This window comes from Anoplolepis gracilipes, chromosome 3 (genome assembly GCF_047496725.1).
Source record: "Anoplolepis gracilipes chromosome 3, ASM4749672v1, whole genome shotgun sequence".
NCBI classification, from domain to species: domain Eukaryota; kingdom Metazoa; phylum Arthropoda; class Insecta; order Hymenoptera; family Formicidae; genus Anoplolepis; species Anoplolepis gracilipes.
This window is the reverse complement of record NC_132972.1, coordinates 12,456,904-12,482,757: the sequence shown is the minus strand read 5'-3', so window position 1 is coordinate 12,482,757 and position 25,854 is coordinate 12,456,904. Positions and strand designations below refer to the sequence as shown.

At 31.1% G+C, this 25,854-nt stretch overlaps 1 long non-coding RNA gene across 2 annotated transcripts in view; it reads left to right on the top strand.

Moving 5' to 3' along the window:
* Window positions 1-25,854, top strand: part of LOC140664171 (uncharacterized) — a 156,898-nt gene that overhangs the window by 107,225 nt on the left and 23,819 nt on the right. The gene's annotated exons all lie outside the window — the stretch shown is intronic.

Below are 25,854 nucleotides of genomic sequence, written 5' to 3'. Positions count from 1 at the left end.
ATGGTACGCCGCAAACTAATAATGGGGAACATAATGAAAACCAATATTCGCATGAATGAACATTTAATGCGGCAATCGAGCGGCGAATTACTAGTTTTACAATCGCAGTTAATCAACCGTGCTAATATGCCGATGAAGATATCTTCGGGAAAAGTGCTTAATTGCAAGATAGTCTTGATCTTAATCTTGATTTTAAATAATGATAAAATAATTATTTTCTTTTATTATAAAATCATAGAATTCACATAAATTCACATAAGCAAATATTAAAGTAAAACTAGTAATAATTTCAATATTTTTCAAAAATATAAGATGCATAGTAATATTATATAAAATAGCTATAGTACTTAAATAGCAATATAAAACCAACACGCTCTATAATATTAATACATATATATATATATATATATATGTATTATAGAGCTTATATATACATCAAGAAAGAAGGGGAAAGCCCTACGAGAGCCTCGTGAACAGGCTTTTAGCTTTTTCCCATGTATCTTATGTATTGTACAACGCGCGTATATATGTGCGAATGTGTGTAAACATGTTTCTAATTTTATATTATAATACAATATTAAAAACATTTTATATTAAAACAAAGAAAATTATTTTATAGATTAAAAATTTAGCGATTTGAGATAGCACGATTCTATATTAAATTTATTAAAAATTTCCGAGATTTGTTTGAAACTCTTTATTGATATGCTACTCTTCTCTTTGCATACAGAAGAAATTCAGGAAATTTACAGAAAATCGGTTTTATACGGCATACGTGTCGTCGCAGCAATTTTCTGTATTCGAAATACCGACAACGACGAATGCGGCGACAAAGTGCCGCGAGATTTACGAGTTTTACAAACATGGCGGCCGAAGATTTACGAGTTTTGCAAATAAGAATCCGTCGTGAGTTGGTGAGAATGAAGAGAGTTAACGGTAGGAAACTTGGCTTGCGCGTTCCTTTTGCACATGTAATATCACAAAAGAAAAAAAAACCTACCTTGAAATATGACATATGATAACGCCATCGAATATACTGCTGGCAAGTTTTAATTTAGCTGGAAGACTCGAGACGAAGGTAGACGGTGCAAAATAATATTCAAAGCAATATTCGTCGGTTCTCTTTTATGTATACTTTTATGTAACTTGAATATTTATAATTATATTCATCCAATATAGATATTTTTCAATTGTAATCCGTAATGTATATCAAAGATAATATTTTTATCGAAGACATAATTGGGTGTGTGTGTGTGTGTGTTGTTTGTATGTGTATGTGTTCTGCAATGGATATCGATCGGACTGAAGCGCGGTATTTGGAAATTAATTATACGATCGTAATCAGTTGAGCTTTGCTGTTTACGATTCGTTCGAAACGCAATTTCGACACACATAAATTAACTTCGCGCATTTATACGAATGTAAGCACGTTTGGTCGCGTTAGTTACATGTAACCGTGCGTATAATTGCGCGGCTCAAAAGCAAAGCGAAGTAGTGCAGGATGTGCTCGTTTGATCACGATTATTTCTCTAATTGGCCAATTAGCATCAGCCGAAAAGAACGGGCGCGAGTATCGTATTTTACAGGTGAACGCTTTTCATACGAATAGAAATGCGAGAACAGCTAATTATTTTACTCATGTTATCCGCCCTTACGTACCTACGTACATACGTACAAACGACTAACGGAATAACGCTCGCCAACTTTCGGCAGTTTCGTATAATTTCACGCGGCAGAGTTGAATTTCCTTCTCCTCCTATACACCGGAGAACTTTCTCCCAAGTAATTCGACTTTCCGCGCGGTGCCATTCGCTCGGGATTTAATTTCCCTGTCCGGAGTCCGGAGTATTAAACATTTTTATCAGAGTCGAACTCTTTTTCGTTGGAAGTACGTCGCTTCGCGAGCGAGAAGTGATTATTGACGGATTAATAGGATGCTCACGAGACAATAGCTGACAGAAACAAGTTCGTATTTAACTCAAGCGAGAAAGGCAGATTCATGATTCCTTATTATATTTTCCTTTTGTAAATCCATAAACTTCACAAAGATAGTATAAGTGTCTTTTCAAAGTGGCTTAAAGAGTTAATGCACTTATCAACTTTAAGTCTTCAACGACCTATTAAGCTCGTGCAAACAAATAGCTTGAAAGTTTTAATTATACATAGAGTAATATACATATGTATATATGCCTAAAAGAGATAAAGAGGCATAGGGTAGGTATTTAAACACTCAAGAATTATTTTTTAATTTATAGAAATATAAATTTAGCATGAAATTGGGTTTGTGATTGAAAAAAAGTTTACATTTTTAAACTCCAATAGTATTTCAAATCAAGCAATAAATCATTACTTTTTTTCTTTTTCATTTTCTCAAACAAATAACTTTATTATTATGAAACAAGGATTCTTAATCATCACGTGTCACGCTTTTCAATTTTTCTATGTAAGTACCATAGAGTAAAATCGTATATCGTTTTTACGTAAATACATATATGTGTGTGTACATATATATATACAGCTGAAAAGATCTTATTAAAATATTATTAAAATCGACGCGATGCGACAGTATCTCTTTCTATTGGCAATTGTACAGTTTTTCGATGTATTTATCGATGTAACATAATTTGCACTCATCTACTATCAGATATAGGCTTTCAAAGCGAATGTCACAAGCTTTCGCAGAAACGCCGACAGCTCGGTTCTTGGCAAACGGAGTAATCTAACAGCAAATAATTAATATTTAACTACATTATCACAGTAGTAATTCACCGAGGACATGCAACGAACGCACACAAGCACGCACGTACACTCGCTGTCGCAATTAATCAGTCGCAATTAATCAATCGCAATTAATCAATCGCCACTTCTCTCACGATAATAACGATATTTAACGCGCCCAGTTGTTTTCATCACGACCAATTACAACTGCAATTAACTGTTTCGCATTATACAATATTACGCTCCTCGCGAGCCCTTCGCGAGCCCTTCACGGCGTTACCGAATCTTCGAAATGGCAGCCACTTCCGGGTAATTCTCGGAATTTCCGCAAGTAATTTCAGCGGCAGCACGGCAGTTTCGTAATTAGTTCCTTGTTGCTAACGGAATTTTAATCGATTTTCTCAAAGCACTCACACAACTTTAATATATTAATTGCTATTTAAAGAAATAATTCGATTGCGGTCATGAATAATACATTGCATCACGTTTGCCATGGGCGATAATAAAACTGACAATTTTTTATTCACAATGCATATTATTATCTTGTTTAAAAAAAAATATTATAAAATAAGTAAAAGAAAGTAAGTTTTATATATAATATAGTATGTATATTTTGGAGAAAATTATTCCTGGAAATCAAAATTAAAAACTTGAAAGTGAAAGAAATAAAATTGCATGCTTTTTCGATTAAATGTCTCAATTATGATTGTCTAAATGAATGTGTCGAATGAATTTGTTTAACTAGAAACTTTTCTTTTTCATCCCTATGTTTCTACAAATCCGGAATCTTTCAAACTCTATTACGTAAAATCGACCAAATTTTTTAACAAACTCAGGTCAACTCACAAACTTTCCCATCGAAGACTTCAGGCACCTAGAGTCGCGCTCTGTTTTCTTCGCCAGCTTTAGAGAAGCGACTTCGTTACGACGTTTCTCAAGGCGGTGATGTCAAATCGAATGTATTTAGGAGAGTACGCTACAAATTCAGATCAGTGCGTAGCCACAACGCGAAACTCTCGTGGGATGATGCAATCGATTTTCCTTGTGGCCACTCTCTTGCTAGTACGAGAAATTTCCACCGAGCAAAACTTTCAGTCCCCTCCCATCCAATCTAACCGAAAGTACATCGCTTTGAAACGACGAGAGGATACAGTTGGTGATACGCGCTTGCAGCAAGAAAGTGAAATTGCTAAAATTCTTAATACACGAACGATAATTTTGATCTCACAGTTTAATGAAGTTATGATGAAGTATATGATACGACAGATTAGTTCAGGAAAATTACAAAATATTTGCAGAAGTAATTTCAAAATAATCCTTTATGTGTGTGCCATATGTTTTAAAATTATTTGAAAATTTTTTAATAATAAAATACTTTAAATTAGCTCATCAAAATTTTATAAGTAACAATGACGTAACGACAATTATAAATTTTAAGTATTACAAATTATTAAAATAATTTAATTATTAATTATTAAATAACTTTTATTTTATTTTGAAAAATACATAACTTCTGGTTGTTGCATCACTGCATGTTTTCACACATTTTTTTATATATTTATTTGATGATATGTGAAAAATATAAATTCATAATAAGAATCAATCATTATAGAATTAGTCCTTTTCAAGTATTATGAAAGCAACATTGTATTCTCTCTTCTCAAGCTTTTCTTAATTACAAGTGAAAAATCGCGATTTTAAGGTTCCTGCGCACGATTAGAACTTCCATTCCGCATCTTAACAAAGTCTGTATAATAGAATTACATAACACCTCTTTTGTTCGTGACACTGTCTACGAAAGAAGATTTACTTTAGTAACAACTACTTTGAAGGTAGTTAGTAGACAAAAGGAATCGTTAAATACAGACAGAATGAGCATTTTATTTTGGTCTCTCGCATGACTCGCGAAACTTTGCATCTCTTTTCAAAAACTTTTCGTTATTTAACGCTAGAGCTGACAAAAATATAAGAACTTTTACTTCAAAAATTTCTCAGAGTGTTATGTGATTTTATGATGGAAATGACACATTTATTTGATATGATATTTTATCTCGAAAAATTTTTCTTTTTCAAGTAAATAAACTCAAGTAACAATAAAATATATTGTAATAGAAAATAATTATTTGATAGAATCTACATTTTGGATTACAAAAATATAAAGAAATCGCTTAAACCACACTTAAATTCCTAATTAATTAAATAAAATTTAAACAAGAATTTTTATTAAGTATAAAGAGAAATCAATATTTAAATATATCTACAGAGATACAGAGATTAATGAAGGCTTTATCTAAAAGATGAGAATATTTTATTTGTTACTAAATTTGCAATAAAGATTTGTAACGCATCACATGTCGAAAGATCGAGATGTAGGTATTTTCTTTTTCTTTATCATTCATGACCCTATGGTTTACATTTTTTTCACCGTCCACAATTTCTCTACTATTTAAACAACTTGCCACATTTATCTCTTTTCTCCACATACTGCCGTAACCAACTTGCTCGTGGTCGTGCATTACGACGCTGCGCTAATCGTCTTGAGTTCCGTTGCAATTAAGCGGCAGTTTAGCACGGTACTGAATTGCGTGTGCGAACATTTTTGCGGTCCTTTTTATCGTAGCGGCAATAAAATCAGTTATGTCAAATGTTAACGAGGTAATATACCCTTTTAAGCAGTGTGTCTTTCGAACGCAAATATATTTTTTATTATATTGGAGAAAATACATTTCACTAAATAGAAGAATTATTTATGCTTCTATTTAGTGAATCTCTTCTTAAAATAATTAGTAGAGAAAATAATGGATACTATAATAATATAGATATCGAGGTAAAATATATTTGCGTAAGATTATATTTTCAACTCTTAATTATCATATGTAGTTTTTAAATTTGAGAGCTTATTGTTAGTTGAACTCCTCTCGCGAGATACAGCGTGTGTTGATAATCATTCGGTGGAAAACTCGATGAAATTCCAAACCAACGAGAGACGGTGTCATCCGATCAATCGAGAACGATATTCAATTTCCGCGTGCGCGAACCGCGCATATCTGACACGATGTTTGCAACCGTTGCGCTGCGGGTGGGATTCCTCTTTTCAAGTTTGAAGATGGGATCTGATATTCGTGAATATTTTTCGAAGTTCATAGCGGTGGACAATGCGTATAGGCGTAGTGCGGGAGCAAAAAAGCGAATACGCAGGTACCGACATGTCGTTATTGTTGTACACACTGTCTACAGTTTGCAAGAGTTCGCGAATTCCAAAATGACTGTCGGCACTACATCGATTACCCTCGTACCATTGCAGTGCATACAAACAATTCCATCCGATCGTACATTCGATTCAGGAGAGGAATGGCAGAATAGGATGGTGGTGAAAGGGGAAAAGAGGGATGGTAGGAAAAGCGGAAGTTCTAGCTGGAAACAATATGGCTAATTGTACCGTGTAACACCCGTACAAATACGTATTCACGAAAAAAGGCTGTTGTTCTATGTCTCATGACAGGGAAAAGTGATATAATTGCTGCGACAGATAATTAGAAAATTGAATTCTATACACATATGGATGTTCTGTCTAATATATATTTATATTATTTCGTTACCATTATTTATTATTTTGAAATTCATCCTATAAAATCTTCTTTTGTGCCTTTTAATTGTTTCGCTTGTGTAACTACATAAGGTGAAATAATATGTATATAATCTAATTCTATAAAAGTTATTAGCATGTAAAAAAAATGTCAAAAATCACTATTACGATAAAGATAAAGATGCAGTTACAAATATAATTCTATTTATTAGCAAATTAAATTATTTTATTCAGTCTTGATTTAAAAGCGCAGCTTCTTAAATGATTATTTTTTTTAATATTGTATTTTTTAATAATAAAATTTAAATTCTGAGAAGACGCTTAATCATATTATCTTAGCAAACTAGCAACACATTTCACAAAAATTGTGTCAAAATATTTGCCGTGATAATATTTCAAATCAAAGTTTAGCAGAGAATTTGCAGTGTAGAATTATCAATCCATTAAATTATCGAAAACTATTTAAAATTAAATTGACAGTCGAACAATGAATTTAACAATTTAGGTAAACACAATCAGGCAAAATTATAGAAATGAATAAATGTTATATATATTTATAGACATTCACCCAACTTTTCGGTTTTCTAGAAAAGTTTGTTATTTCCCGAGTATTTCCGCTTCCATGAGACTTTTGAACATTTACCGAAACGAGAGCGAATTATCTGGCTGTAACCGAACTCTTGTATGCTCACGACAAAATTTTGCACGTGTTCATTGAAAGTTTCCTTAGATTACTATACCGCATCACAACGTTGCGGTATACTACAGTACAAACATCTTCTATTTATATGAATGTGCATTTTCCCTCGAAATAAAATGTAAAATTTTCATTAATAAATTCTCGCTTTTTTATTTTATACAAAATACGCCATACAGAATCAGATTTCACATATAATTTATTTTGATAGTTTTAGCAAATCGATATGTTTAGATATCACTCGATAAAGTTTCCAGTAAGTTATGATTCTTATGAATTAATTAAGAAATAATATCAAATCAAAGAAATATATCGATATCATATACACATTTTATAAGGTTTGATTTTTTAAATTTTATATGTTACATTTCTACAGATTAATGATGCATATATTGGATTTAAAATTTACATATATCTGCAGAAAATTGTAAAAAAATATTTGCATTAAGTAAAAATACATTTTTATTAAACATTTAATTTAGTACATGAATTAAGAGCTCTCGTTCACATTAATATAATGAAAAAATGATATATAATGAAAATATTACTAATCCTTATCAACATGTATGTAACAAATATTATTTTCGAATATATACAACATACTTCTTGTGCAAACCGTATATCAAAGTAGCAACAAAAATAATCAAAAAAACTTAATTGTTTTTCACGCAAAAGTATATTCAATAATTTTTTATTAAACTTGTGTGCAATGTTTGATGAAGCGACAGAATAAAAGAGAAGGATGACAATATGGAGATAGAAATGCTTTTATTTTTTTTTATTGAACAAGTGTATAATACACGACAGATCTTTTATTTTGAATCTGACATCAAATGTAGCTTTCTAATTTACTAAATCACTTTTTATTAATTAATTTTTAATTTTTTAAATTAATAAATAAAATAAAGTATTTATTTATTTAACAAGTATTATAAAAAAATATGACTCACACTTTATCTTCTCTAAATTCTCACGAATCGATATAAAATTAACGATTTATTAATTTTCCATAAATTATTAAAAAACTAGAAATTGGAATAGGTACTTTATTTATTTTTAACTATATGATGAGATACAAAGAACATCTTGCTTTCAACTCGTTGTTTTTTAAGGCAAATAATAAAAACTACAATTAATATCATAAAATTTTAACATTTTACATATTTCATTTATTGTAGTCTTATGCAGTTTTTGCAACGAAAACGCAGCGCGTTTAGAATGCACTTATATTTGGTCACGTAAAGATGATACCTCGATAAAAAGAATTCTTTTATGATTAGAATTTTGTAGAAACATAATTCTAATCAAGCGTGATTATAGCTTTAGAAAACGCAAATTTGGTTACGGCACGGTTGATTATTGCATAATCGTAGATGGAAACACGTACTTTAGCAATACGTAAGTAGGTAGCGTGCATACGTCATCGTTCTCCTCGTCGTCGTTATCGTCGTCGAGATGTTAATTTCGCGCAAGACTATTACGAGGATTGTCCCCGCGGACGCGGGTATTTCGTAGTCCCAAACGCGTTTCCTCGGAAATAACGCGTATGTCGCCGTCGGCGAAATGAAACAACAAGAATAGCTACGTCAGGAACATAGCTGCGCGCGACAGAATACATCGGGCGTACGCTTGCACCGCATTTGAATGTTATTTAATAATCCGCTGACAGCGACATAAATTCCTAGTGTTTCTATTGAACAATACAAGTATACATTCGTGTATAAATGCACGTTACTTTAAAGAAAGATAGAAATAATTTTAATTCAAATTTTATTTATTTTATTTTTAAAAAACGTATACGAATGATAATTTTATTAATTGTAATAACAAAAGGTCTTATAAGAATATCTTATTCATTTCGATTTTATCCTAATTTTTTGTAGTCTATCCGCCTATAATATATCCTGTAAAAAACTTTGTTTTAATTGAGGTAAAATTATCAATTAATTAAATCATATAATGTGAATATTAAATAAATTTTATATTATATACTATAAGTTTATTAATAAATTTTATAATAAACAACGTTATATATATATATATATTGTTTATTATATATGAAAAGCTCAATTAAACTATTTTAATCGACTTGACATTATATTAGTTAAAATAAAGTTAAATTTAACAACGTATAATAAACGTTCACAACCGCACCCAAGCATAAGATTACGCTCCCTGGCGATAATAATTAACCGGTAACGGAAGGAATTTCTCTTCTTTATTGATCTCTGATAGAGGTTGAAGTTACATTTTTAATTAGAGATAGAATGATTGTAGTCGCTCAGACAATAGGTCAAATACTGGCCCGAGAAAAATTTGATTTAAGCTGTGTACGATAGATGATAAAAAAAACCTGGTCAGAGGAGGGAAAAATTACACCTGAAGAAAAAATACATATATTTTTATATATGTACGTGCAATAATATGTAATCCGAACGTAAAATAAACTCATAAAATAAATTTATAAATGCATAAAATAATCGAAAACAGAAGAACGCTATCGCGTTGCATTTGTAATTAAATCGTAATTAGAGCAATCGTAAATGAGCGTAAAATGTTCACACTTATTAGTGATGATAATTAGCCGTCAATAGAAGTTTTTCTGCTTCCTCGATTTCTGAGAGGTCGAAGTACCTATCTTTGGTTAAAAGTCAGATTAAATGCGGATCAACCAAAGATAAATCCAATTAGCTCCAAAGAATAATTTATCTCAGAAAAATGATTTATCTAACAATAAGTGATTTATCTAATATTGGCCAGAAAGCGTAAATGATACCCATAAGGAGAAGACACATATGCATTTTTATGTGTAATGGCGTAATCTACACAAAATAAATGTATAAAATAAACGATAATTTATAAAAAATAAAGAGACGCAAAAAATAATTAGGAACAGAGAAACATTACTAATTTATGAATAAAATCCTGATTAGAGCATACTCCCCAAACTTCAAATAATCGCGGGTTCCCGTTGACTTAACCAGCAAATAAAACGGCTAGAGTTTTAAGATATAGGAAAATAATAATACATACAATTGTAAAGATATTATAAGAAATATTATTTATAGTTTGCATTTATAGATAGAAAAAGCAGATGTGTCTTCTCATATTTACATATACGAGAAATACTTAACAGTATATTATATTTCTAGTTTATATATGTATATAATCATCAAACTGATAAAATCTGAAATATGAAATACTTCCAATTATATCTTTTTGCAAAAAAGTCAAAGAGTCATAACATTATATAAATTTTAGTATTATATTATATTACTAATATTACTAAAAAATTTTTCAAAACAATTTCTGAAAATTATGAATTTTTATTATTTTCATAGTACAAAGATAAATTCGTGATGCAAAAATAAAGTATAATCTGTTACAAAATAGTATATAATCTGAATTTAGGAATATGTAAAGTGAAGATTTTACATGACTGTAATAAAATGACTCTATATGAATGTCAGTCGACAAAGAAAATGAAAATATCGTGCGATATTAATATTAATTAAAATTCGTAAGTAACATTTATGCAAAAGCAAGAAATTATCAATTTAATTTAATTGATATATTATAGCTCACTTAAAATTTTCTTAATTATTCACATGCTAAATAGCCATTAAAAATTCAAACTTTTTCGTTATAGTGCAAAGTCGAAAACACGAAATTCACGGTACTAACAGCAAATATATCGATTTGTTATCCTCATTGGCGTAACATTTTTACGAGCAACTTCGACGTGCTTCATGCCAGTTTCACTAGTCGGCCAAATTGGCTCTCGATAAAAGCCAGCGCTGTTACCGCTTCAAATGTGTAGCGCGAGATACGTATTCCAGACTAACGTTTATCCGGTACAAAAGGTGCTCGTTATCTGCCAATTTAAAGTTTTAAATGGCGTTGATCGATACGCGGGGCCACCGATCGACAAATCGGAATCTTAAGTAAACGCAAGAATGGCCATGGCCTTTAAATAACGAGAACCGCTCGTTACCAATTTCGGTCGGTTTCGAAAATTACGAGCGTCGATTGAAACAATGACTGGCTAACATCCCGTGTCCGTTGTACTCTTTGCTTCGACGGCGGAATCGGTCCTTTTATTTCCCCAGAGCGTAACGTTTCACGGTATCGATTGCCGTGCCCGAAACCACGCACCGCTCTTGTCCCGAGGCGAAACGTAAAGAAATTCTATAAAGGCAGATTGCCGACCAGAGGACAACGGATCTTTCTAGCTACACGGATAGTTGCCACTTCATTTACAATTTGTTACGCTTTATTGGTTACGCAGAATCAAGAGTTTTATAGAATGTAGAGGTTTTCAATTCAGAAACGCAGAAAACCGCGACTTACTGAGAAACTTATTGGTCTCTTTCTATATTTTAGTGTAGTTTATTTATTTAATGCTCATTTAAAATTTATCTCTTATTTGAGAAATATAAAAAAAAAACTAAATTTCTCTCTTAAATTATTTCATATTTTGAACGAATATTAAAGTGTTTAAACTTAAAAGTTTTAAGTTTATGAAATTTATTTAAAAGCTACCTTAATTTTACTTTCATTTGTACTATTGAAGAAATTGCATGTTTCATTGCAACGTTACACAGATATCAATGCACCCAATACTTTTCGCACAACATTCGAGATTCGAGTTTGTTACACGTTTCAAATTCAATTCAACTTTCTATAATTAAAGACTAACTTCTAGAGAGAGCTATAATAACTTATCCAATTTCATAAGCGAGTTTCGCACTGTCGACCTAGTAACCGAGCGGTCGGTCGGTCAGTCGGTCGATAAGATGCACAGAAGCATGTAAAATGACGACTGTGATAATTATGTAACGTTAATTAATGATCGCACGAAGTTTCGATATCGCCGCTCGGCGATATGCTTCGACCATATAATTACGTATGATAATTACGAATCGACGATCAATAATGCCGATTATCGTTATGTATTATTTTGGAATATCATCAACCGTCAATTCCCTCCCGTACCTGACATGCTAATTAATTTAACAGATCGCATACACGCCGAACGCATATGGTTCCCATCCGTAAATTAATCGACACGATACTTTATTGGCGCATTCGTTTTGTCGTTTCCACGCAATTTTTCGACCCGCCCGTTTTCAATGTCCCATCATTCTTCTATACCGGTGCGAATCATATGAAGCATTAATTGTTATTCGTTTTATTTATGGGCACGCTTGTATAAAACGCTAGTTGTTAATCGTACAGGCTTCGTACGCGTTCTAAAATATTTATCATGCAAAACATAAATTTGCACATGTATATGTGAATTGTAATAAATGAGTAAAATATCAACATACACACTAAAAAATTACTCACTGAAAATGTAACTATTTCAGATTGACAAAAGAATTCGCAGATTTAAAAAATAACGGTATAAAAAAATAAGAGGATAATAAAGAGCGAATAACAAATATATATGTGTAACCCAATTTGCAATTGTACTATTAAATTATATATCTGAACGGAGAGGATTAGTTTTTCCTGTTAAACTAATTGCCCCCGTTTGAAACAAAAAACTCATTAGTAAGCTTGATTTTATCATTTCATAAAATTATCCTTTGACTGTAGATAATGATAGGCAATAAGTCGGATTAGTAGTACATTAATGTCCGCGTGAATCGCATGCCATCTGTCAGAATGTAGACCTGCGGGGATAATAAAATCGATATCTCTCTCGCGTGTGATATCCAGTACTAAATAAAAGCCCATTTTCATTTAATACATGAAATCACGTAACAAAATGTGTTTCAACACATTGTTACACACTTGTTTGTAACAATAACATACTTCGAATTGCAGAAGATATATTAGTATTATTATTTACACTCACTTATTACACTTACTTATTTAATCAGCGGACATATATATGTTTTGTTAATAAAGATATAACATAATCCAAAATTACTATGCACACGCGATGTTTTGAAATTGAGGAAGAACATTATTTCCTTCAAGCTGAAAAAATAAAAAGATTTAAATACATAAATATTGATATTTTAAATATTTAAATACTGTTTTACTTTTAAGCTTTTTTAAATTAACTGCAAGGTTTTTTGCAAACTTTGCAAATGAAAAAAAATCAGCACATCCAAGCTGCTTAATTTGAGAAAAAGATTATTTTGAATACGCTTATATGGACTTTTTTTATTGTTTAAATTTTAAAAAAGTAAAGCATAAAATTATTTAATTTCCAAATATTCTGTATATCCATGCGTAATATAAATTTAATATCTACAGCATTCTTATTTTGTGAATAATTTTTATTCAGCTTTTTTGGTTATATTCTCTCCATTTTCTGAAACTAATATAACGCTAAAATATCAAGACTGTTTTATATATTGCGTAAAATGTTGTGTAGCCTTCAAATGCGCATTGTGTAAATTTTAAAATCACCGTATCATTTAAGGTATACTTTGTAAAATGAAAGTCCATCTTTTACAGGATGATTTTCATGGAATCGCATAACATAATCAAAATTCAATAAAATAAGCTCAATTCGTCAATATTTTTGTTTTGTATCTTCAGTTGATTGGACGTGTTGCATTTAGCGTTTTAGCTTTTTTAAGTCTCCGCGCCAAAATCTATCAATTGGAACAATCAATAAATCAATCAAACAATCAATAATAAAATTAATTTACTATACGTAAATCGTTACGATGATTACTCTTATTCACAAAAAATATTTACAGAAAATATTCATTAAAAATTTTAAATATCGAGCATTCTCATTTTGATCACAATGGATTTGCAAAAATCACAATTAAATTCCGAATGACAGCGGTCTTCTAAGATAATTTTATCTTATTAAATAATTATATTTGTGTCCCATAATGAATTAATAACGATTTGTAAATTTACTATTTGATAACAAGTGAAATATTATAATTATTATAAATAAAAATAACAAAAATCTGTAAGTTTTTATATTGATAAAGAGCTAAATCCATAGTCGGAGCGAATATACAATATGTTTTTATTCACATATTTGTTATTAAATAAAGATTGTATTGTCATCCTAACGCATAAACTCAAGATATTCTTATTTTTCAATAATTTAATTGCGTCGCTGAATTATAGCAAATAGTCCTTTTCAAGAAAATATCAGAGAAATCCTGGCGATATCAGATTTATATATAAAAATATAGTTATTCTTGTATAATTCTTTACTTTGCCAAATCAAAACGATTTAATAACTCCGCATTGCAGTTTTATCGAACCGTCTTATGGCTTTGTTTACAATCTTTCCCGACGTCGCTATCAAGTGGAATTGATATAAACAACGGTAACTGCTATCTCGAAATGTCTAAAAGTTTTGTTTCAGTATTTCTGGTTCTCGTTAAAACCTGTCGATAAAAATCGCAGCAGACTCGTTAGCTCGCAGGCGCGTTTTTAGAACGTACCTTCGTTTCTTTTAGAACTTTGTAATATCATTAGGTTTTGCGAAATGCAGTTAAGAGGATCTTTAAGACTCTTTCCTTGTAAAAGAAGACGCGCGCGGTGGGATTTTTAAGTTTGCTCTCACTTAACAGTAGCAGGAAGATTCGCGCAGCAAAGTGAGCGCATGCAGTAAAAATAACTCAGCAGAGAGGAGCACCTAGAGGATATAAGCTCACGTTGGCCGACATGTATACTGCTTGGCTCGTAACTTCAACAAAACATTCCAAAATTGTTCGTTAACGTTCATCGCGTTGTTGATCTTTAATCTCGACGATGTAGATTAGCGATCATGCGAAAATATTTGATTTTGACATGACAACACGCGAGCCACGTGTAACACATATCCCGTTTAGAAGCCAATTATTGACTTAGTGTCAGTAACATCTCATCAAAGCGGGACAATGCTGCGAATATACATATTACATATATCTAATGTATATACGATATCGTGTTTAAATAGCAATTGCCTCAAAATGTCATAAGAAGATTTTCCTCTAAAACTAAAATTCACCACTGAAAAAATGTATGTTCAGCACAAATTTGATTGTGTAATATTTGTAATTTTATCTGATAACATACATATATGCAAAAAACATTAAACTTTCTGATCCAGGAAAATTGCTTTATTAACCAATATATATATTTTTTTTAATTTCTCTTTGATAAGTATTATTTAAGCATCAATAAAGCAGCGCGTATTTTTGCATTTTGTGTGTGTGAGAGATTAAAAAAACTATTTTTACCAATCAAATAATAAAAATAGATAACGAAGCAAGTACTTTATTGAAGTTTTCTACTTAGAAAATTTTACAATTAAAAATATATCTAAAGATAAAAGTTGAAATGAAAAACTGACGTTTAATTAAATGGAAAACTGACGTTTCTATTTTATATCTAAAAAAGATTCGAATTCAGAACAAAGAATGTATAGATATATGATGCACATATTATAGAAAGTCTGGAATATCCTATATGCAAATTTTACGGTTTTATTAATTACGATCGTTACGCGATCACATATAAATTATACATTTTATAATGTGCCTACGCGTGTATGTGTGGAAAAATCCATAAATTCTGTAATTCCCAGATTATACTGTTATCCGATAAAATTGGATCGTCATGAAAAAACTTGGATTAAAAATATATATTATAAGATCATATTAAGGTTTTCACGTGATTATTAAGTCACTCAACATTGAAATCAAGATAGTAATTATTATGTGAGATTGTAAAATATTATGTGTACAGAATTTTCTTTTAAAATTGATAATTATACACAACTTTTGAATAAGACATTTAAAGATAAAAACAAAAATTAGAATCTCTTGATAAAATATTGCAAGCATTCAGTTTCAGATACTATATTTGCAATTTTTGCAATAACATGTATCAAGTTAACGAAACTATTATTTAAATGATACAAAAAAAAGCGAAAATATTAAGTCTTCTTCGTCTCCATGCCATTTATTGTAGGATTAACCAACTATAGATATTAATTAAGAACTAACTGGGTAGACTTCTGCATCGATTCTCGCCAGTTACATAAAGGAGACATTCACCGAAGTGCGAATTGACAATCGGAGAACGTGTCAAGCGTTTAAACGCGAACGTTCGCCGTCGCTACGGCTGCTTTCCATCGGTTACTCACGAGATTGCATCGAATTGAACGGACGGCGTCGAAGTCGCGTTGGTCATTGTTCGCGGGTGCACCATCGTCGCTGTCGTCGTAGACGATGATCAAAGCGCATTACTCGCGCGTCGCCCGTAGCCAATGGAATCCGTCCGGTGTCGACGGTCGCCGACAATTCCGACCAGAATTCAACCGGGAAGCGGATTTCACGGCAACCCGCACGCCTATATCTCGTCAAATCGACGAAGTCGAGGAAATGATCGATTCCGCAAGAAACGCCTTCTCCAATCGCGCTCCATCTTGACCATTCGCAATTCTCAAATATTCTATACACAATTTAATATATAAATGTTTTCGAAGAGTCTAATAAATTCCAAACTGTTCATGTTACTCCAGAGTTTTAAGTACGATACAAGCAATGCTTGCAGAATCGCAAATGAATGTATTTATAATTGCAGCGATTATGCATTTAATCAATCTTATACTGAACATCTTGGAAGTAATAAAAATCACGCATATAGTAAATTAAAACAATTAAAAAACATACTACTATTTATATACCTACAGTATTCATTAATTTTGTCATCGTAAATAAATTAGTGCAGAGAATAGCATTCTATTTTACTCGATCTTGTTAGGTATTATATATAGCATCACAATCAAAGTGTTAAAAGTTTATTATAAATTGATATACCCGTGACTTGTAAATTGAAATTGTTTTTCTAAATAAAATATCTCTATAATATTGTAAAACATACATATGAACTCATAATTTTGATGTATTAAAAATCGTAATCTCGTTATCGATTAAATCGAGCGAAAGTTCTATCTGCATCATGTTGTATCTCCAATTTCCACTCTATCTGACATGATTCGGTATAACGACGATTTAAATTAAGACGTGATTATCGAACGTTTAGATACCTATCAGCAACTAGCAGGCAGACCGATAACGGCGGAACACGGATCCCAAGAGAGAAGCAAGATTAAGCAGCTTTTAGTTGTGATGGTGTATGTACCTGTGTACCTTTACCACGCAGGTGTTATAATAAAAGGAAGAGAGAGAGAGAGAGAGAGAGAAAATAATGAAAATATAAGTAAGCTATTATGTGTAATACAACAATATGTAATATTAATATATCTCATTATTATTTAGGTCAAATTTAAGAATTTAACTCTCATATTAATTAATTTGCCAATTTTATATTCTGGTATAATAATCAACAAAATTTAATCTAAAAAATTGTGCTAACTTGATGAAATATTTTAATGTAAATTATCAATATTAATGAAACAGACATTGGTTTAAAATGATTACATTATTTTAATTAAACATCAGACTTTCTCTCTCTCTCTCTCTCTCTCTCTCTCTCTCTCTCTAAATAAGAAAAAAAATATATATTTATGATTTTATATATATATATACACTATAATAAAACGAAATACAAAACCAAAACAAATATTTTATTTCTTTAAAGAATCAACTGAAGTATTATCCTTTTAACATATAAATTTGTTATTTGTAAATTTAATGTTTAAATATAAATAATATTCTGCACACAGTTTAATATTGCAAGCAATTACTTTCAAGTCTTCAAATTTATTAGCATATGATACATGTTTTTATCAATTATACACTTATCAATTACATATGACACACTTTTATCAATTAATAACGTGCACATAATAATAGAAATATTTTATTGTCCATTAAGTTGCTTCGAAAATTTGCCCGTACGTTTTAATCATGTATTATGCAAAACTGCGAGAAAACGTAATTTTATCTGTTGAATTTTCGCTCGTTAATATACATCGCGCAAAATGCGGCCAGTGGTAGTGTCCGTTTTATGTGCAATTCATTCCATTGTAATAGAGTATCGATTCGCATCGATGCGAGTAAAACTGTTGCCAAATTTTTCCGATGTTCGATTATACATTCTTTTCAGACACAAATAGTTTGCACATTAATGATGAATTATTTGCGTGGTCATTGCAAAAATAATTTCATAATAATTAAAATGAAATGCACACTCTTTTCGAATTTTTAAGCAAAAATGTTTAAAAACTGCTGAAATATTTAACAAAGAGAGAGAGAGAGAGAGAGACAGAGAAAAACAGAGAGAAAGAGAAAGAGAATAAAAAAAACATCCTTATCTCTAATCTAGGTACATATTCGGATTTATATAAAGCCTATGAGGACAGCTATTTATATTTGGCTTATACGAATTCTTATCGCTGAAAGATTGAGATAATGCAAATATAAAATAGTGTCTGTTTAAAAAGCATACGATGTTTTTATAACGGTTGAAACAATACAGCTTTGTGCGTACAAAGCTGATTGAACACGATTTCTGGAACCTCGTATGCAAGCACGAAGTTTTTTTCAAACACAAAAGCTATGTCCGTTGTATGCTGGTTGTAATTTATAAGTTGCTTTAGTCGATTTACCGTTCCGGCTAATTGGCAACGTAATTATCTCAAAGCGTTGCAGCAATGAGACCGCGTTGTGTACAGATACACACGAACATTCGACATCACGTTGCAGCTTTGTACTCTAATTAACGGATACAACAACTCGCACCAAATAAATTCGCCTCTGTGTTTTCCAGGTCATTATTTACATATGTCATGAATCCACGGCGTCGTTTTCATCTTTTTTTTCAGATGCGTTCATTCCGTTAACACTGATAACGTATTATGACGTTGCACTGTTAATGTAATTGATGAGTATACTTGTTTTTAAAGAGATATAAACTTGATCTAAAAAATATATGTTTTATATATAATTTTATATTTTTACAATAAAATGCGTACGTTTTATTGGCAACAATTATTTAATAATACAACTAACCAACGCGCGCGCACATTATACTAATTTTACTTCATTCTAACGCTATTCTTATTATAATAATAAAATAATATATGTATAATATAATATAATAAATAAAATAATATAACACTATAATATAATATATAATAAAATATGTATTGTTAAAAAACTACAAATATATGTGTTGCAATTATCATAATTTTTATAATATAAAATATAATATATGAATAATATTAAACGATTTTTGATATTGCAATCTTCTGTGATTTTTTAAAAGATAAATTTAGAACAGCAATAGAATATAAAAATTCTAATCACATCTCCGTTTTTATTAGGTCATAAAAATACGTGTACAAAATACATATATATGTATTTGAATGCAACGAGAGAGAGAGAGAGAGAATTCCTCGTTATGTGAATTTTCTCGACGAAGAGAGCGAGAAATTTACTCTCAGCCGCCTATTTTCGGATTAAAGCTGACTCAACAGCAACCAATTTTGCACGCGATAACGCGCGTACGCGTTGGCGCGTATACCAAAATTCGCGACAAAAGTTTTTCCAGCTCTTCAAGCTGCCGCTTGGCGCCCGTCACTCGGTATTCATCTGGTACATATAACGTAAATTCCACGTAGTCGTCTATGTATGTATGTATGTATGTATGTATGTGCACGATGCAACTGGCGCGCATTATCGGCAAATTATGCAACCACAGTTGCATGCATTCACGTCGGTCTTCTACCAGAGAAATACAATACGAGTGCATTTGTGCGAGTTTGTCCCATTCGCGGCCCTTGTTTCTAAAAATGCCCAAATATTTGGGTAGATACACGAATGGGAAAGCTCTTTCCAAACGGATATACGTGTCCACACGCATACACGCAAGTACGTGCGAAATTACAGGTCGAAACGGCCAACAGCAATTCTAGAAGTCTTCGCGCAAAATATTGCACGAGGAAGCTATATCCAGTGATTCTACTGCGGAATGAAACTTTGCTTACCTCTAGGAAACTACGAACAAATATAAGGTGTTCTGAAAACACAACATAGTAAATACTAAGGTTTGAACAAAAAATGTGATAGTATAGTCTAAAAAATAAATTTCAGTGTTGAATTGTTAACTCCATGAATATTAATAGATAATTTTCTCGATTGATTTTGCAATTACATTTTATTGTGGCAAAAATTACAAAATTAATTACAAAATTATTTAATTTTCATATTCAACAAATTACACAAAAGAAAGAAATGTACTTGATAAAGTAATAATTATTATTAAAATAACAATTACAAGATTTAAAATAATAATTCAAATAATAATTATCCCTAAGATTTTTCTAATAAAGCATCGCTATTAAGTGTGTTTCGTATAATAATCACAAGAAAGAACTGTCATTCCAATATTATTTTGTTGGAGCACTCTGTATACAACTTTACATTCACACACATACACACACGTACAAAATACGAAGGGTCAGAGCAGTGCGCGAACCCGCTCGAAATCCGTGGAAAAGGCGGAAAGAGAATGAGCAGCGGTAATGAATGAATGGCTAAAAAGGTTAATTTACGGCCCGGGATTGAATGCATTAGCGTTACCCCGTAGAGTACTTATACGACGAGTTAACGGAGAAACTAAATGAAAATTGGAACGGCATGCTTTATGCACCATCTATCAAAGTTACATTTCCGTAAATGCAGCATGGCTAGTAGAAGGTCGGTAAGTTTAAGACTGAACAAATGAAAATTCTCTGTGCGATCCCTAAATTCCGCAAAGAAAACATCGAAGCAAAAAGCAATCAAGTACGATGCAAAGAGGTTGTAAAGTTAAACAAAATGTTGCAGCAAGATACACAAAAATGTTTTTGAAAAAATGTAGCGTATTTTCTCATTTTAAACTCATTCTATTTTAATAAGAAATTACATTAAAAATTTTTTATAAATATAATAAATTAAATAAATGTTAAACTGAAATTCTAGTTAAAAAACAGAGGCTTAAAGCAAGACTTTGATGTTCTGTTTGCATCGCTTAAGAGCTTAATTCGCGAGAAGTTAATAAAGTGCAATCGATTTATATTCAAAAGCTTGCTGCTTAGACATTTCTTGTCCAATTAAAATAATCTAAATGAAGTCTTTCGTATGAACTGCTTAGTTGAAAAGTGAAGAAAATGAAGAAAGTTTAAATTTATTGCATTTCACGATTCAGCTTACGCTTTATGAAAATTTATACGAGGTTGCTATTTTAAAATCTTTAAAAGTTGGCTTATCTCACTCTTTCTGGATAAATGGCTTATACGAGTATTCTGTATAAAAAGATGCATCTGTAAAGTCACTCCCTGGAAAATACATCAGCCGACACTTGCGACGACGTGCGGCCGCCAATGTAGAAAATACCCATAGATCTTAATAAGGATCACATATATTTTCATCATCGACCGCGCGTATTATGTCTGATCACGACGCCGAGCTTAAGATCCAAGAGAAGCGCGTCGCGAAAATAATATAGACGAAAGTGCTAGCGTGCACACGTAAGCCAAGGATGTGTTTTAACTCGAAACGTATTACGTTTACGTGTCCCCGCTACTTGACGCATTTTATGCATAATACAAGGACGGGTTCTGCATGATAAGATCTGGGATGCGAGTTTCTTTCTCCTCCCATTTTCATTGGGTACAGCCACACAGATTGTCTATTCTCGGTAATCTTATCGAAACCTTTCCAGATTGTCGAAACACACCTGCGTCGTATAAAACATACATCTTGCAACGATTCGAATAGAAACAAATTACAAATGTTTATCTTTCTTTTGAAAAATTGAAATTATTAATATTCAATGTATCCGATTATATTATCTTTCAAGCCGGAAAAAGAATTTACAAAAAAAAAAGACGTATTTTCCATTCGTTAATTTATGCTTGTTTAACATATACTTTTAATTTGTATTTTAATTACATGACATATTCCTGTAAAAATTTATTTTTACTTTCTATTTTTGTATTTTATACCAACTTTAATTAATTTTTATGTTTCTTTATATTTTTATATATTCGTTACCTTTTGTTTGCTCTTTTATACACATAGTTATAATTTATAAAAAACCGAATGATTTTTTATATTTTCTTATTTTTTGCGTATATTATGGTTCCAACAACATGTACACGCTACCGTTATTACGGATGCAAATGTGTCTGTATGTGCCGTTTTAACGTATTCCAGACAACGATGCTATTATGATACGCCGCTTTATTTTGCAAATATGTAAATTTCAACATCGAGACTTTAGAGAGATCCATACAATAGCCTAGGTATCAGAACTGACTAAATGCTCACTTTACAACTAAACATTTGCATTGATTGTAATGACATCTTGTAATGAAAATAACTATTTACAGTCTCAGTTCACGTTTTTACGAATACACGAATGTGCTGACTCGTTACCGATGTATCTCGCGTTTGTACTGTCGTAGACACATGAAATCGCTTTTGTTGCCTGAATTACTAGTAATGCCGTAAGTTCAAAACATTTCTAGCTCAAACGATCGACTGAAATGCTCACTCATAATGAGGTAACAATAAACTATCGAATATGTATAGATAACATTAATCTCAGAGGTAAAGAGAAGTTTGATATAAAAATGATAAATATAATATTCTACCAATATATAATTAAATTTTAATTTTATTATAACCGAAATTTCTAATAATCGATAATCTTTAAGAAAAGATGGAATTATTGATACAGTTACGTACACAATTTTTCTATGTAGACTTATAATAATTCTCTGTATATATATAAACAAAATAATATAAAACTCTCCCCCCCCCCTCTCTCTCTCTCTCTCTCTTTTCTGTTCTCCATATATTTGTTTAATATGAGACAAATATTACAGTATTGTTTATTAACACAAATATTAAAGTATTACCAACGAAAATATTATAATATTAGCATCGAAAATAAATTGGTCAACATTGAATACAGTGTTTCAATATGTTCAGTTGAAAATGACAAGAATTATAGGTAGCAAATAAAACCAAAAAATATTGCAGAATGAAAGCCCTATACCAAATATCTCTTTTGGTGATACAGCCAATTTATTTTGTCAGAAACCTTCATTTAATATAAACGTATTTGAACAAAATGATTTTATAGACCATTATTAACAAAAAGCAAGCATCGTTCACAGAAATTTTGAAGAAGTAAATGTTTTTTGTACATATATTCTTGTTTACATTATTTTGCTTTAAAGGAGATATTACATATAGAAAAAACTTTCATCTACTTAAACTGTCATCCAGTTAAATCAAGGCATCCGTGTACGTCATCTAATTTAATTAAAGCAACTTTTACGCCAACGTCGTTAAAAAGGAACACTTCTTTCTCTCTTTCTTTATCGAGAAATGATCTAGTATATAAAAGTAGTATAAAATATATAAATATATAAAATACATAAATATATTTTATCAAACAGTGATAAAATATATACTATCCGGTCGAGGAAAGTACAAACGCAAAGTTTCTTTTAGTTTAGAAAAAGATTGGCACAAGCGCAGCAACATCGTAGAATTTCCAAAGGTCAATGTACTGCTCGCAGGCAAAATCTATTTCGACTCGAGATGCACGAATGTTCTTAAAAAGGGAACTATCGCATCAGACAGTGTATACTCCGGAATGAGCAACCGGATTATTCATTCAGCGAAAATGCAGCGATGTTTAATAACATCCGCACAGCAGCCGCTATCCATTGCGCATGAAAGGAACCGGCAGGAAACACTTCAAAGCGAAGTGTATTCGCTGATCAATGCGAGATCGAAAGATCGATAATACTGCTGCATTTCGATTAGTGATTTTTGCGATGCTCGAAGAAAACAATGTACCCTTTGCGCGCTTTGTACTCCGTATTCAAATTTTTCTGCTCCTAAATGAATGGAGACAATAAAATCCATAATTACTTTTAATTATCATGTCAAAAGTAGTTGAATTAATTGAAATAATAATTCATTTTATAAAATTGTAAATTTTTTTCCTTTCAAGACGACTACATGGTTATTGCATTCTTTTCTTCGATCGTTTGATTATTATTTACTGAATTATTTTTTCTTACAATAAGCAATTGAATATTTAAAAAACAAATTTGCAAAATTGAAATAAAATAAATTTCTTTTATTTTATTTTTGTTTCTGGCAGCTAGTTGTATCGTCATATATATATGGACATACATGTGTAAGCTATACGGATATCCATATACATATATCAATGTATTAAAAGAAAAATCAAAATGTAATATTTTTAACTTTACTCTTCTTATATCTAAAGGACTAAAGCATACACATATCTGATTTTAAATTAATAATTTTTATTTTTTGTTTTAATTTTAGTAATTATTAATAATTAGATTAGATATTCTCTTTGTCGGATAACTGTTGCAAAATCCGATGAATACGATCGAAAATAATTATACCAATTTATTGACAAATTTTGTTATCTGAGAGAATCATTTTCAAGGTGAAATGCTCTTAAGTTAATGTGCATTTTTTTGCGTATACCACATAAAATTTTGTCAGAATTTTCAGTGCTCTGACAGAAATACCACAGTACATTACTTCAAATATTGCTTTATAGATAGATACCTTTCGAATTGCTTCTGTTATCCTCTGGGATTGTGCGGCATAGTATTACTTGGGAAACTAATACAATGGAAAGAATCTCTAGCTGATATTTGATAAAAAAAAACAGAAATATATATATATATATATATATAGCAAGTGATGATCATGAAAATAAATAATAACTATATAGAATATTTCTAAGACTAAGTACTTTTTTCATTTGCACCGAAAATTAAAGCACAAGAGCGACTAAAACTTAAAATATTTTTTTAAGTTCTGTTTGAAAGTTTTTTAAGAAAAAAATAAAATAAGATCTCGGTTTTTTGGTAAATTTTATGTCAATAATATCTCAATTATATTATTTCCTTCTCGTAAATTTAAGAATTATGCAACAGAAATTTTATGTAGGCTTGCGACACAATTCAAAAACTAGTGGAACGCAATGCAGTTGCAAAAACGAAAAATTTACACGAGGTATTTAAACATACTTCGTTACACGATAGAACACTGCTTTTTCGAGCAAAATAAATTTTTCAACAAATTCCCTAATATCATTGACCGCCAAAATTTCTTTTTTTTTCTTATGATTGTGCTTTCTTGAGACAAGAATCATGCTTGGCATCGAAATATCCGCTCTGATGTCGAGCGGCGGCTGGCACGGAGGGCTGGCTTTAATTAAACTTATAACTATTATCCACAAAGTCGAGCTTAAGCTACGCCATTATCAAGTACGAAGCAGACAGACGGCTGAGGAACAGCGAAGAGCCGAGGAAGAGATAGGAATTAGGCGCTCTGTATTTTCCTAGCTTCTTTGAAGTTAAGGATGCGCGAAATAATTTCGCAGGACGATGCGGAATACTAAACAACGTAGGGCGAGTATTAATAAAAGATTTAAGGAAGACGCTCCGTTGGCAAGACAAGCTAGAAAGAGGGAAAACAAGGTAGCTCTAGACCGACAAATATTCTGTACAAATAAAAAATAACGAGAAGCGCTTGAATCGAATAAACCACTCTCTCGGGTCTCCCTTGAGAGACTTATGAAATTTGTTAAACCTGACTTGTTTACTAGAACGATACGAGAAATGATATCAGAGCAAAGCTTGCGCTAAGTTAAGAAGCGACATTCTTGTCTATGCAATGAGTGATTTATAATGAAAAATAAAAATAACAGACATAATCTAATACATGTATATACATAGAAATTTACTATTACGTATATTCTTTATAGCACAATTTTATAATATACTCTGTGCAATAATTATCCTTTCTCCGTAAAAATTATTATAAAATGAGAAAACTGTTGAAAAAGTTATTTAAAC